The sequence below is a fragment of the Arvicanthis niloticus genome, assembly GCF_011762505.2.
Source record: "Arvicanthis niloticus isolate mArvNil1 chromosome Y unlocalized genomic scaffold, mArvNil1.pat.X SUPER_Y_unloc_4, whole genome shotgun sequence".
Lineage (NCBI taxonomy): Eukaryota > Metazoa > Chordata > Mammalia > Rodentia > Muridae > Arvicanthis > Arvicanthis niloticus.
In genome coordinates this window covers 1,599,179-1,614,602 of record NW_023045021.1, presented here as the reverse complement: position 1 = coordinate 1,614,602, position 15,424 = coordinate 1,599,179, and the positions used below count along the sequence as shown (strand labels likewise).

At 35.1% G+C, this 15,424-nt stretch overlaps 1 pseudogene; it reads right to left on the bottom strand.

Moving 5' to 3' along the window:
- Positions 1–7,011: 7,011 nt before the first annotated feature.
- LOC117701300 (Y-box-binding protein 3 pseudogene) lies at positions 7,012–7,705 on the bottom strand (annotated as a pseudogene).
- Positions 7,706–15,424: the final 7,719 nt, after the last annotated feature.

Below are 15,424 nucleotides of genomic sequence, written 5' to 3'. Positions count from 1 at the left end.
GCATTCAGGGAACCCTCCACCTGGACACCTAAATTTTGCTAACCTTAAACAAGTATAAAAATTTCATAATCTTCATGTTTTTATTACATGGATTTCAGAATATGGCATTCCCTATGTTGGAGTCATCAGGGCATGAGTTTATGTGACTTTTTTGGCCTGTGTTTAGGGAGTTATACCTTTCTTGAGCCAAGGCATATGAAAGAATAAAACTTTCTATGATAAATAAAAAATACATCATAAGGATGTCATGTTAGACCTAAAGAACTTACAGAATGAGAAATTGAAGCCACAGAAAAATCTCAAGATGCTCAAGGAGACTGGCTTCTATCAGTAAATGCCTGTCTGGGAGCCCACAGTTGTGGAATAGATATTTATGCTTTTCTTTGTTTCTGAACTATAAAATTTGTAGTCCTGATTGTATTCTGTCTGCTCTTAGCCTTTAGTGATCCTGTCTCCAGAGTATCCTGCACCGTTTTTGGCATAAAGAGAGAGCATACATTCTCACATACATATACTTTAAAAAAATGAGAATATGAAGAGACAAAAGTAGAGATCTCATTTCTGATAACTTGCCAGCACAAGCAGTGTATAATACCACTTGATTTTTGTGATGTTTATATTTTAGCTATCAAAATTTAATTAATATGCTAAGTGTGAGTTACCATGATAAATGTAAGTCTGTGGAGAGACATCATTTTTGCCAAAATTTTTAAGGTTATACAATGTTTCATTAAACTGGTTGGGTTATCCCATTTAGAATGAAATTAATCATAACAAAGAGATAATAAACTATAAATGTTCCTATGCCATATTGCCATTCTTTGGTATGACAAGATATTAAGCTCTTTCTGACAAGATACATTTTTTAATTTGTAAAAGATTTTTTATTGTCATGTAAATACATGGTGACAGTAAGTTAACAGTAGAGAAAAGTAATATTAACAATGAGAAAGTTGATCCTAATTAAAATAATTTGAAAACAAGCCAATGAGATTTACTAACAAACACAATAAGACATCATTTGACAAATATTATTAACATAATGAAAGTACTGCAAGAAGAAATTTATGTACAAATAACTTATTTCAAAATTGATACCAAATGTGCATTAGGTACAGTGTATTCAAGCACTGTTCCCTGAAGAACAAGGCATAAACAGTTTCATCATATGTAAATGACAGACATTTTTTGCAACTAAATTATAAAAACAAACCTACTAAGATTTGTAAGTCCTCAGGAAAATAATAGTACTCATTTACCTAGTCTTCATCACAAAATAAACAACTAAGGAGGGCCCAGAGAATCATGTGAAACTAGGCAATTTTAGGACATGTATCTAAAATTATCAATATTCTACAACATTTCAAGGGAATTCTTCTTCTATTCAATGTATGTTCTATTATTCTGGAGTGTTGGCTCAGAGACAAACAGCAATTATTGCTTCTCCAGAGAACACTGACTCAGTTACTATACTCACACTTACTGGGTGGCTCATGACATTCTTCAATACTTGTTCTAGTTGAATCTGTAACCTTCTCTGTCATGAAGTTCACAGTTCTACATGTAAACAAAATTCACTTGGACATAAAATACAAATAAGTAAACAATTTAAGATGAAAGAATTGAGAAGTAGAGTATAAAGAGGTAATATCAGTGATAAATTAGGGTACAGACTATATAGTAGTACAGTACTCTGATTTATCCCAAACAAGCACAGCATTGTCACTAAAAGCAGAAAAATCATTTAAGCAATCACAGAGAAAAACATAGGTCTGGTTAACTTACATATCATGAAATAGAGTGAGATAATATTCAAATATTTATTTGTAATTTGTAAAATTTGACAGAAACTTGATTCAAAAGCTAACTTATTTAACATATCAGAAGCAGGTGCTGGTTCCTAGTACCTGTAAGAAAATCCTGGCTATTGTGAGCACTTCTTCTGCCCACCTCTTCCCTAAATTTGTTTTTGTCAGTGAAATTTGCTGCAGTACCCAAAACTTCTTTTTTCCTGTAAAATACATGGGTTCCCATAGAACTTGCTTCCCACATTCTTTCTCCTCCACTTCTTCCTTAATTTCTAACTCCTCCACCCACAAACTCACGGCCAAGTGTGATCTGCATAGCTGAGGCTTGGATGTTTCCAGGTGCCCATAGTTGTGCCCTCCCTCATTCCTTCAATAAAACATTCTTCTCAAACATGCCTATGAGTGGTCATGTCCTCCTTTTCATTCATCTGACATCAAACCACAGGAATAGCACAGAGGAATTCCCTTCCAAGGGACCAGTCTCTCAGAAATAACTTTCTAATCTGACTCACCTCAGGTTTGTAACAAGATACAAATTTACTGATTAAGATTAAAGAAGTAAATGATGCTCATCAATGCTAATCTTCTGTTTCAGGGACATAGATTAAATATTTCACTGGTATTATAGTAAAAAAAGCCACTCAATAAAAAGAAAATAATATATAAGTCTTGTAAATTGGCCCAACTAAACTCTCTTTAGTTCTGTACACACCTTTTGGTCAACAACTTATAAAATTTGTTTGAGCACATTCTATTTTAGGCTCCACTGACATAAAATTTTATCAGATTCTTTGTTGTTGTTTGATTTGCTATTAAGGATTACTCACTGGTCTTCTGGTATCCATCTGCATCTGGAGCTGATCCTGTGCTAATACTCAAATACCACCAGGAGAAACTAGGTCTCCCAGGAGTGTAGACACAGTTGTGTGCAAAAGTAAGACCACAATTATTACTTCCCATTCCTGGCCAAAGAGGGACCCATCCAGAGCATACAGAGGACACAGGAAAAAGAAACACCAGAGACAGAATCCTTCCTTTTTTTTTCTGCTCCCCAGAGCAGATGTTGTGGCATAGCTTTATATATCCAAATTCCTTCCAGAGAGAACTAATCTCCCAGAAGTACTGCCACACAGACTTGTAGGTAAAACAAGACACAGTAAGAGACAGCAAGATAGTTAACACAAGAGATAAACAGATGCCGAGAGGCAAGGACAAGAATATAAGTAACAGAAAGCAAAGCTACATGGCAACAAAAGAATCCATATCTCCCACCACAGCAAGCCCTGGATACCCCAACACACCAGAAAAGCAAGACTATGATTTAAAAATCACATCTCATGAAGGTGATAGAGGACTTTAAGAAGAACATAAATAATTCCATTAAAAAAGCATAAGACAACACAGGTAAATAAGTAGAAGATTTTAAAGAGGAAAGACAAAAATCCCTTAAAGAAATACAAGAAAATCACAATCAAACAGGTGAAAGAATTAAACAAATCCATTCAGGATCTAAAAATGAAAATAGAAACAATAAAGAATCCACAGAGGGAGACAACGCTGGAGATTGATAATCTAGAAAAGAATTCAGGAGTCATAGATGCAATCATCATCAAAAGAATACAAGAGATAGAAGAGAGAATCTCAGGTGCAGAAGATTCCATAGAAAACAAAGAAAATAGTTAAAGGAAATGCAAAATGAAAAAAAAAACTTCTACAGAAAACATCCAGGAAATCTAAAATACAATGAAAAGACCAAATCTAAAATAAATAAATAATAAATAATAAAATAAATAAATAATAAAATAAAAAAATTAAAAATAAAAAAATAGGTTTAGAAGAGTGGAGATTCCAAACTTAAAGTGCCAGTAAATATCTTTAACAAAATAATTGAAGAAACCTTCACTAGTCTAAAAAAAACAGATACTCATGAACACACAAGAACCCTACAGAATTCCAAATAGACTGGACTAGAAAAGAAATTTCTCTTGTCACCTAATAGTCAAAACACTAAATGCACAGAACAAAGAAAGAATATTAAAAGCAGTAAGGGAAAAATCTCAAGTAACAAATAAAGGCAGACCTATCAGAATTACATCAGATTTTTCACTAGAGACCATGAAAGCTAGAAGATCCTGGACAGATGTCATACAGATCCTTAGAGAACACAAATGCCAACCAAGGCATAAATACCCAGCAAAACTCTCAATTCCCATAGGTGGATAAACCAAGATATTCCATGACAAAACCAAATTTACACAATATGTTCCCTCAAATTCAGACCTACAAAAGATATTAGATGAAAAACCCAACATAGAAAGGGAAACTATACCCTAGAAAAAAGAAAGTAATCTTTTTCCAACAAACCCAAAATAAGATACATAGACAAACATAAAAATAGCAGTGAAAATAACAGAAATAAACAATCACCATTCATTAACATCACTTAAAATCAATGGACTAAATTCCCCCAATAAAAAGATATAGAATAACAGACTGGATACTTAACCAGGACCCAGCATTTTGCTGGATTCAAGAAACACACCTCAGTGTTAAAGACAGATAACACCTCAGAGTAAAAGGCTGAAAAATAATTTTCTCAGCAAATCGTCCCAAGAATAAAGTCAACATTCAACCAAAAGTTATCAGAAAGGATAAGAAAGAACAATTCATAATCATCAAGTAAAAACCCTGCCAAAATGAATTCTCAATTCTGAACATTTATGCCCCAAATGCAACGATACCCACATTCATAAAAGAAGCTTTAGTAAAGTTTAAAGCACACATTGCACCTCACACAACAATAGTGGGAGACTTCAACATTCCATTGTCAGCAAAGGACAAATCACAGAAACGGAAACTGAACAGAGACAAAGAGAAACTAAGGAGAGCCAGAAACTTAATGATTTTAGCAGACATGTATAGAACATTTCATCCAAAAACAAAGAAAATAACTTCTACTCAGTACCACATGGTACCTTCTCCAAAACTGACCATATAATCAGTCACAAACAAGCCTCAACAAATACAAAAAGTTTGAAATAATCCCATGCATTCTATCAGATCACCACAGACTAAGGCTGGTCTTCAGTACCAACAAAAACAACAGTAATCCCACATACACATGGAAGCTGAACAATATTCTACTAAATGATAACTTAGTCAAGAAATAACAAAGAAAGAAATTAAAGACTTTTTGAAATTAGATAAAAATAATTGCACAACATACCCAAATTTAGAGAACACAATGTAAGCAGTGCTAAGAGGAAAACTCATAGCTCTGAGTGCCTCCAAAAAGAAACTAGAGAGTGCATACACTAGCAGCTTTAACTAGCCTGAAACCTTTAGAAAAAAAAGAAGAAAATATACCCAAAAGGATTAGATGACAGGAAATAATCAAACTCAGGGCTGAAATCAACCAAGTAGAAACAAAAAGAACTATACAAAATAAATCAACCAAACCAGGAGCTGGTTCTAACCAGTTAGCCAGACTAACGAGAGGGCACAAAGACAGTATCCAAATTATCAAAATCAGAAATGAAAAGGGAGACACAGCAACAGAAACTGAGGAAATTAAAAAAAAATCATCAGATCCTGCTATAAGAGACTATATTCAACAAAATTCAGAAATCTGAATGAAATGGACAATTTTCTAGACAGATTCCAAATACCAAAATTAAACCAGGATCAGATACATCATCTAAACAGTTCCATAACCCCTAAAGAAATAGCAATCATTTAAAGTCTCCCAACCAAAAAAGTCCAGGACCAAATGGTTTTAGTGCCACTCTCTTTTCTTTCATAAAATGAGGGGCAACTCTGCATTAATGAGAGATATGGACCACATGGAGTAGCTTGGAATCTGAGAGCATGGGGAGATATATGCTGTCCCTGACAGGCAATGTCTTGTTGGGTCTCAGGCTATCTCAAACCCAGATCTCTACCTGAGAGACCAAATCACCTCTTTATGGCCCAAATCTCACTCTTCTTTAGTGAAAATTTTGGATGAGGGCGTTAAAAGAAAACACCATGAAGGCCATAGGGTGTGACACAATTAAGTCAAAGGGTAAAGAGAGTTGGGAGTGGGGGTTAGGAAGGCAAGGGATCATTGAAACAATTGAATATAGGTGGTATAGTTTGAGGGTAATAACATCTGATTAATCTAAATAGACATTATGTTTTCCTTACTAACATGTAACTTTAGCTATGTGACTTTGACAAAAGAATTTGTATGTAGCCAGAGGGTCTGGATCTGTCTTCTGTAGGCGTGTCTCTGGGTCTGGCATGTGTCCCTGGAGTCTTTAGCATGTGTCTTTGTATCTCAGCATGCATGTCTGGGTCTCAATGTGAATCTTTGGGGACTTCAGTCAGAAGAGGTAGCTGGAAGAAGGCTGTGTCATAGGCAGGTTCCAGTAGATGGTGTTGTCTCTGTTGGACTTATGGGAGCACCTATAGGATAATCACAACAGGGAAGCAGCACCCTGGCAGGGGGATGTCTGTAAAGGGTATGTAGCAAGAATTAGGATACTTGGGAGCAAGCACATCATGGTCTGTCATTGAGATCCTAGAAAAGCAAAGGTGTTTAAGGAAATTTAGTCTTAAAAGGCACCTTTGAGTCTGCTTTGGATGGCTGAAGAAGAAAAACATCATGTTAGTTATGTATCTGGTGTAGGCAGCACCAATTTGTCTGTAAAAAGAAACTAGTTGTTAATTAAAAGCTGAAACTGGTGATCAGCATGTTGATTTAACCTGTGGAAGTTTAAACAAAAACCAAGAAAATTTTTGGTTGAGAAGCACAGACATTGTTGCCATAGGTGTTCCTGTTAGAGAGAAAAAGAAACCTTTAAAATTTTTGCTTGAAAAACAGGAACACTGTTGTAGGTCTTCCTGCTGTAGAGAAGCAGTAATGGTGGGTTTAGAAGCAGTGGGGAGAGGGCCTTGCTCTGCCATGTGGCGTCTGGGTGCTGTGGCACAGAGGACCTGTATTCCCCATTTCTTTTTCTTAGAAATCTTAAATGTAGAGAAGGATAAAAAGGCTAACTTGAAGAAAGTTTAAAGGAAGAGATATATAGCCTTGATAGGACAGCCAAGAGTCAGAGAGAGTGAAAGGCTGTGTCTATGGTAGAGACATGTGGCAACCAGGCACAGCCTGGTGTTTTTAGTCGAGAGTAAGAAAGGTGGAGGCGGAGAGGGGAGCAAGCAGGGTCTAGGATCGGCTGCTTTGTTCAGTGGCTGGAGTGAGGTTCTCAGTTGGTGTTTTACCTGCCATGGTCTCTTTGCCATCTTGTGAAACAGTGTTGAGGGGACGGGGGTGGTGCTTATAGTTGTAGGGGCATCGGAATCCATGGAGTGCAGATGGGTGGTTTGGACCATTGGCCACTTGCTGATTTTTATGGGGAGGTCTACGGTGCCTGCCATAGTAGCCGTGTCTGTACCTGCACCAATCAGCAGCATAGGGACTCCCTTCTACAGGAACTCCATCTGGGCCAGACACATTAGCTGCTTCAGCACCCATTTTTGATGTAACCACATCAAACTCTACAGTTTCTCCATCCCCCACACTGTGTAGATACTTGTGTGGATGTATCTTCTTGATGTCAAGAATAATCAAGATTATTCTTCTTGATGTCAGTCTGGTGTACAAACACATCTTCTTTGGTGTGATTTTGATTTATAAATCTATATCTATTTCTGATGTTGAACCATTTGACAGTGTCAAGGACTTTGGTGGCAAGAACTTTCTTCTCTGTGTCCTTGCTGCCCACGGGAGCTGATGAGGCTGGGGCAGGCCTGGGGGCTGCGTCTTTGCTAGGGTTCCTGGTGAGCAGCGTGGTGGGTGTTGGGGCCTGGGGCGTGCTGCTGGCTGCCAGGCTCTTAGGCTCCTCGTGTATTGGGGCCATGCTGTGAATAACCATGAGGAACCGTGAGGTACTATGGGGAGGCCTTTAGTTAATGAGCAGCAGGGCCCAACTTCCAGCTGGAGAAACCCAGAGCGTTCCCAGCCAACTACCCACAACATGGTAGTAGGATCCCTGGATTCCTAAGCCATATTTCTTCCCAGAGCTGGCGCCTAACGTGGGACCCCACAAGAAACTCCAGAAAAAAAAAGGAAGACCAAAGTGTGGGTGCTTTGGTCTTTGTTAGAAGGAGTATCAAAACACTCAAACAGAGCTCCCAGGGTCTAAACTCCCTGAGAACACAAAGGGAGGGACTCATGGCTCAACCTGTATAGGTAGTTGATGGTGGCCTTGTGAGGCATTGGTGGAAGGGGAGGGCCTTTGTCCCTGAAAGTTTGAATTCTCTAGTGTTGGGGAATTTGAGAGTAGGAAGGTGGGAATGGCAGAATGGCACAAGCACACCCTCATAGAAATAGGAGAAGGGGGATGAGATAAAGGGTTTTGGTGAGGAATAGGAGAGAAGATATCATTGAAAGGTAAAATATACAGAAAAAAAAAAACCAGATAATGGGCCTGACAATTGTAGTCAATCAGTTGAGACATTTTGTCAACAATGTATTGTGGGGATTTCATAAAATCCTCAAGGACAAGGTATTGTGAAAGAGGCCCATGGAACTTTAACAACATTGGTGAGACATACTGTTGCTGAGACAAAGAATGATGCCAACCTATTAGCTTGCTGAGTGCCCTGACAAGGGTGACACTGAAGCTGTATTGGACATATGTTATTGACCCACCTTTGCTTGACTATATCCCAGATAGAACAAGCTGCCTTGACTCAAGTTTTTAGACCTTATCAGATAGAGAATTGAAAAGAGAAACTATGTCTCTTGTATTATTCTTAAAGGTGACCAGCTATTAGGACTCAATCATGTACTGGTCTAGAAATTAATCCAATATGGGAAATATCAGTCTACCTTTTGTGACTGGATCTGGACTTTGTCAGGGATATATTTGGAAGTTAGCTGCAGCTTACTATGATGATAAGATAGCAAGAGATAAAATTGGGACAGGATCTGGATTCCAAACAAGGGTTAGTGCATGTTTTAAGGCTCTTTTCATTGTCAAGCTAAAATTGGTTTTGTCTCTTCTACTGTGTTTACTGGAAGTTGCATTGACTGTATAATTTCCAAATATGTTAGTGTATTGAAACATGGCATGACTGTTTTGGGGGTCTATCAACCAGCTTTTGCCTCACTGCCTTGAGTACTAGAAAATCTTGATTCTCTGAAAAGAAGCTTGAAACTTCTGGAGGAAGTAAATTAGGATTTAAGCAGAAGCAAAAGTGTAGCAAGGTTTATTATTGCTGGTATAACAACTTTAAATCCATTAATTGCTAGCACTACTGCTTATGCAATAGCATTGACACAAGGAGTTAAGACAGCTATTTTTGTTAACCATCTAGCAAAAAAAATGTTACTAATGTTTTGAGTATACAAAATTTTTTTTATAGTTATCTGGAACAGCAAATGATGCTCTATAACACATTCAACTTATCTGAAGGAGGTTCAGGGTCCAAGAGTCAGGCGCCATCCCAAATGTCATGAAAAATATCATTGGAGTAGTGTTACTTTTGTAATTCATAATGATTGTCATTATAATTAGAAAAAAGATATTAAACACCTGTAGCATATTTAGCATAATCATAACACCTCTCTGGGTGTGTTGACTTTGCATCGTGAGATTATGAATTTAAAGAATGTTGGTCTGTTGAGCTTTGATGCTACAGATAGTGCCAATAAAATTATCCATGGCCTGAGATCAGTTTTCCATTGTGGTCAAACCTCAGGAAAGGCATATATAGCTTGATTGTGCTATCCCTTTTTGTCCTGGAAATACGTTTATTCATGCCCATCCTGTTTAAGATTATCTTTAACAACATCAATATGTTTTCAGCCAAAGTACATGGTTGGAATCTAAAAATGGACTCCTTGGAAGAATTATTAAATTAGAGGCTGTCAAGCCAAGGACTGGTAAAATTATGTATAGAGCCTTAACAACCAAACACAGAAGTTCATTGCTCTTGATAATGCATATTCCATGACAGATAAAGAAGGCATTCTTGTCAGAATGACCTAAGATATGTGCAGTCCTGTTAATAAAATAAAAAAGGGGGAGAGGTGGAGAGCCTTTTGGGTTGCTTATCGAGAAGCTCACATAGGCCAAGGACAAGGAAATGGGCTGCTTGACAGGAATACGACATTGGCCAAGGACAAGGAAGTAGGCTCCAAGCAGGAATCTGACATTAGTCTAGAACAAAAAAGTAATGTGAGGTAGGAATCTAAATTGTAGGCTACAACAAAGAAAATCTCAGGCAGGAATCTAAATATTAGGCTAGAACAAAGGAATAATTTCAGACAGGATTCTAAATTTTAGGCTAGAACAAGGAAGTAGGCTTCAGACAGGAAAATGACCTTGGGCTAAGATAGGGAAGTAGACTCAGATACTTTTGTCATTCTGATAAGCCTTTAGAAACAATGATCATGGGAGTGTTCACATAATTGGGTTTTATACCTTGCTTGTTCTTTGGCTATCTGTCTTTTTGGTTTTGCTTGTTCCTCAACTGTTTGCATCTATTATATTGCTAGAATCTCAACCTAGAGCTGACCTTAATACATGCATGCAATCAAAATGGTATAAAACCATAAAGGAACAGGGGGTATAGAATAGGGGCTTCTAGGGAGAGAAAATGGGGAAAAGGGATGACATCTGTATTGTAAAAAAATAAAACATCCAATAAAAAATCAAAAACAAATAAATAAAAATGAATATAAAAAGTTAATACATTTTTATATGTAATAAGTCAGGAGTCTAAACTTTATTCCTCAAACTGCTATGGTTCTAACATAAGTATTTTGTTCCCATTTCACTTGGTTACAAAAAGAAACAACTAAATAACTTGATTTGATTTTCAAATATCCTTTTCCTTGTGCAGAATCATACTCAGCAGAATTTTTGAGGTAATACAATTGATAAATAACAAAAAGTACACAAATAAGAACACATAAAAGCATACATATATACATAAACATTAGCATTGTTGAAAGGATTTGGTAGGGAGTTACACCAAAAAAGAGACATGTTTAAATATTTGTACAAAAGGAGAGGTAAGATTCTGAATAAAGACTTAACAACCTAAGATAGAAGTTTATTACTTTGGATCATGCATATTCCATGATGGATAAGGAAGGCATTTTTGTCAGAATGATCTAAGACAGGCTTAGTCTTGTTAGTGAAATAAAAGAGAGGGTGAGGTGGAGAGTCTTTGGGGCTGCTGTCCTTGACCTGAGTCAAGGACAAGAAAATGAGCTGCTTGGCTCATATGACATTGGCCAAGGACAAGGAAGTAAGCTTTAGGCAGGAATCTGACATTAGGCTACACTAAAGAAGTAATTTCATCTGGGAATCTAAATCATAGGCTACATTAAAGAAATAATCTCAGGCAGGAATCTAAATATTAGGCTAGAACAAAGAAGTAATTTCAGAAAGGATTCTATATTTTAGACTAGAACAAGGAACTAGGCTTCAGACATAAAAATTACCTTGGGCTAGGACAGGAAAGTCAGCTCAGATATTTTGGTCATCTGATAAGCCTTTAGAAACAGTGATCATGGGAGTATTCATGTAACTGGGTTTAATGCCTTGCTTGTTCTTTGACTATGTGTGTTTATTGTTTTGTTTGTTCCTTGGCTATTTGCATCTATTGTATTGCTAGTCCCTCAACCTAGAACTGACCTTAATACTTGCAAGTAATTTAAATGGTATAAAAGCAAAAAGGATGAAGGGAGATGGGATGGGGGGGGGTCCTAGGAAGGGAAAATGGGGAAAGAAGATACCATCTGAAATGTAAATAAATAAAATATCCAATTAACAAAGGAAGAAAACCAAAAAATGATGCATGGAAAAATAAAAAAAAAATAACAGGAATAGGGAAGCAATAATAGAGTGACCCAAACAATTCCAAGACTATCAATAGTATTACCAAATCTAACATATTATATATGATGTTTATGACATGTATTCAAATATATTTGTCATATCTATCTTCTAGAACTTTCTGGTTTGGAGAAACCTCATAGACATTATCATGTTGCCTAATGTTTCCTCTTATTGACACTGTACAACTCTGTTTATCTAAATAGACAAAAAGTCCATTTTAGCTTAATTTATTTTTATACTTCCATGTCTTATAACTTGAACATGTCACTCACCAAGCAACACACTGATAATTTCAAATTGTTTACTTCATCATATTATTTACAGCATCCTTTATGCTTACTTTCGCAAAACCTACAAAATGAGAATTCCTTGCTCTGTATTTCTCTCTCTCTCTCTCTCTCTCTCTCTCTCTCTCTCTCTCTCTCTCTCTCTCTCTGTATGTGTCTATGTGTCTGTGTATTTTTATATATTCAGTCTATATAATGGTATTTGTATATATATTTTCAATGTTAATCATTTGGTTCTGAAAAACCAGGTGATGTCCTCTACACTGGGTCAGACTATTTCACCTTTCTTTAATATTCTCATTACCAACAATATTTATTGGTCTAGTGTCTTACATTCTTAAATTATAATGAATGTGTGAAAACACATAACCAATAAAGTTTGTAATACATTAATAAATTTGTTTGCTTTCTGTGACATACAAATTATTGAAGAATGCAACTATATTGTGGTTGTTATTAGAAAAAACCATCACACATTGTACTACATATAAGGTATCTTTATTTACAAGACATTTGAAGTTATATAAAATTTATTAATTTAATCAAAAAATGGGACTAGCATCAATAAACATTACATGAGGTGGGCAAGGAAGTGATCACCTAAGGCAAGCACCATGGGTTTCCAAGAAAACTAAACATTCAATTTTGAAGATATATATTATTTAAATTTATGTCTATGATTCTTATTCCATAGAGAAAATGATGGTGAATAGTGTCTTGCTCATCATGGAACCTAAAAAAATTATAAATAAAACTTCAATTATATGTGATATAATGTTAAATATATGATGATACAGAGAAAAAATTTAAATATGCAAATGATTAATCATGCAAATATTGAATTTTTAGACATAAAATTATTATGAATTACACATTAGTATCATGATTTTTTTAAGTTATATATGTTCTGATGTTTACTAAGAAGAGTATGTTGTTCAGGTTTGAGTTGAGCGTTTTTTTGTAAATACCAATTCCAAACATATATATGTATGTATATCATCCATGACAATGAAGAATATCACTGAAATTTGTGAAATGTTTATCAAATTGAAGTACCTCATTCATAACAGATTCAGTAAGTTAACCATTATGATAGGTATTCTTCACCAATTACATTTTCCTTGGCAAATAAAATTAATGCTTCATTATACTAGAAGAATTTATTTTTTAATGCATTACAAATCTTGACCTAAGTGGAATTGTTTTTGCCATTTGTGGTGGTTTATAATCAAAAGGCCCCATCAGCTCATATATTTGAATACTATGCTCCATTTGGTGGAAATATTTGGAAGAAATTATTAGGAGTGGCTTCTCCTGTTAATGGAGAAAGTAGTTTCTGAGAACAGGCTCTAACATTTCAAAAGACTATATGATTACCAGTTATCTTTGTACTTGTTGTTTCTGGATCTGTATGTAAAATCACAACTAATTCTCCAACCCCATGGTTATAAGCCTGCTGTTATATTCCATGTCATATCGGTCATTGGAACCAGGAGACACCAGTTTTAATGGTTTTTATAGGTTGCCATAGTTATGGTATTTTGACAAAATAGAAAAGTAACTAAGATACCAATGATTCAATTGCCTGAGAATATTCTTTTATTTTAATAGGTTGGCTCTAATAACTTTAGAGTTATAGTTGTTGTACAGTACTCACTCAATCAGTACATTTATTCAAGATAGACATGTGTCTGTGAAATAGATCAAAGAAGAAATTATTCTTAAGATTGTTAATTCTATATATATCTAGGTTGGGTAGTGGGTTACACTTCTGATTGAGCATTACCAAACGTATAAAGCCTTTGACTAACACTTAAAAAATTGTACAAAAGCAAAAAGGAAAAGGGGACATGGGATAGGGGTTTTCTAGGGAGGGAAAATGGGGAAAGGGAATGGTATCTGAAATGTAAATAAAATATAAAATAAAAAAAAAGATTGTTAATTCTATTTTTCTGAAGGATAGATGGAAATAAAGAATCACAGTGTTTATTGTCTTAATTTTAAACTGATTTAGATGGTTTAGTGGAGCAGTACCATTACCTGTTTGGGTCATATCTTTGATATTTTCAGATGGAATATTGTATAGATTGGTTACTTTAAAATACTCTTCCTTTGAGTCATTATCCACAGTGGATGATGTTGCTGCATTTCATGGAAAAACAATTGGAAGATAGGTCTATTAGATTGTTCTCTAATATGCTGTTATCAAACTCTGTTGTGTGGTTGTATATTCTTACATTCTCTACCAAGCTTACTTTCAGAATTGTGATTGTTCACAGCAAGTTTATCTTCAACTTAAGTTTAAATATTAGACAAGGTTCAAATCTCACCCTTATTTTATTTTTTCCAGGACTTCCAATCTTAAAATCTTAATAATAATGTTTCTGGCATATTTACACACTCAGAATATATGATATATAGGAAGAACAGACAGTAGTAGGTTTAAGTTACATCTGGAGACCACCCATATTACCATACCATATATTGTCTATCTTTTTAGAAGTAGAATTAGAAATCACTGTGTTCTTTACCTCAAGGTTAATAGGGGAAAATATCTAAAATATTTCTTACTTAAGTTATGCTATCACTGCTCTTGTGAAACAAAACTAACAGCCTATGTGTATACTGTTAAAAATGTCAGACAATACACATGGGAAGCCTCAGCAAAATGGCTGCTTATAAAAGACCTTTAAAAAGATGACATCAATAGACATGCTAAAATTAAGAAAAGAAATTTCAAAAGATGTCAACCCTAGATGAAGAGCTGTGGGGAATGAAAGAATTCTGATTTGGGGAGAAAAAAACATTTCCAGGGAAAAATATATCCAGTAGTAATTTATTGTCAAATGGTCACCCATGAAAATACTGTGAAATTATTTATAGTAACCAGGTTGCATTTATGTAATTAATAATTAAATTAAATTAAAGAAATTGAAAGAAGAATTTCAAAAGGACCAGAGAACTTACATTCTTAGGACAGTTTAGAGGAAATAAAAAAAGGAAAAATAATGCAACTCTGTTATAAGTTTAAGCTATAGTTGTGTGCACAAGATTGACTTCACCAACATATCAGTATGGATGAGTAAGAAGTTGTCAAAAATAAAAAAAAATGGTATTTAAAATTGTATTTTTTTCCCAGTAGACCAAATATTAATCCTCTTGAAAAATGTAGATTCAATAAAAATGAATAAATATATTTATACACATCTGGAGATAATCATGTGTCAAATTTATTAACTGACATTAAAACTTCTTGGATAACATGTTGAATCTTAGCAACAACTAAATTTTTGCAAACCAAATTTTAAATTTTGCTATAGAATGAAAAGAGATGATAATATAGAAGGTTTTTGCTAAGAATAATGACATCACAAAAACTCAAACCAATAAAAAACCTTAACTCACATTTAATGTTTATATGCATTGTGTGATAAAA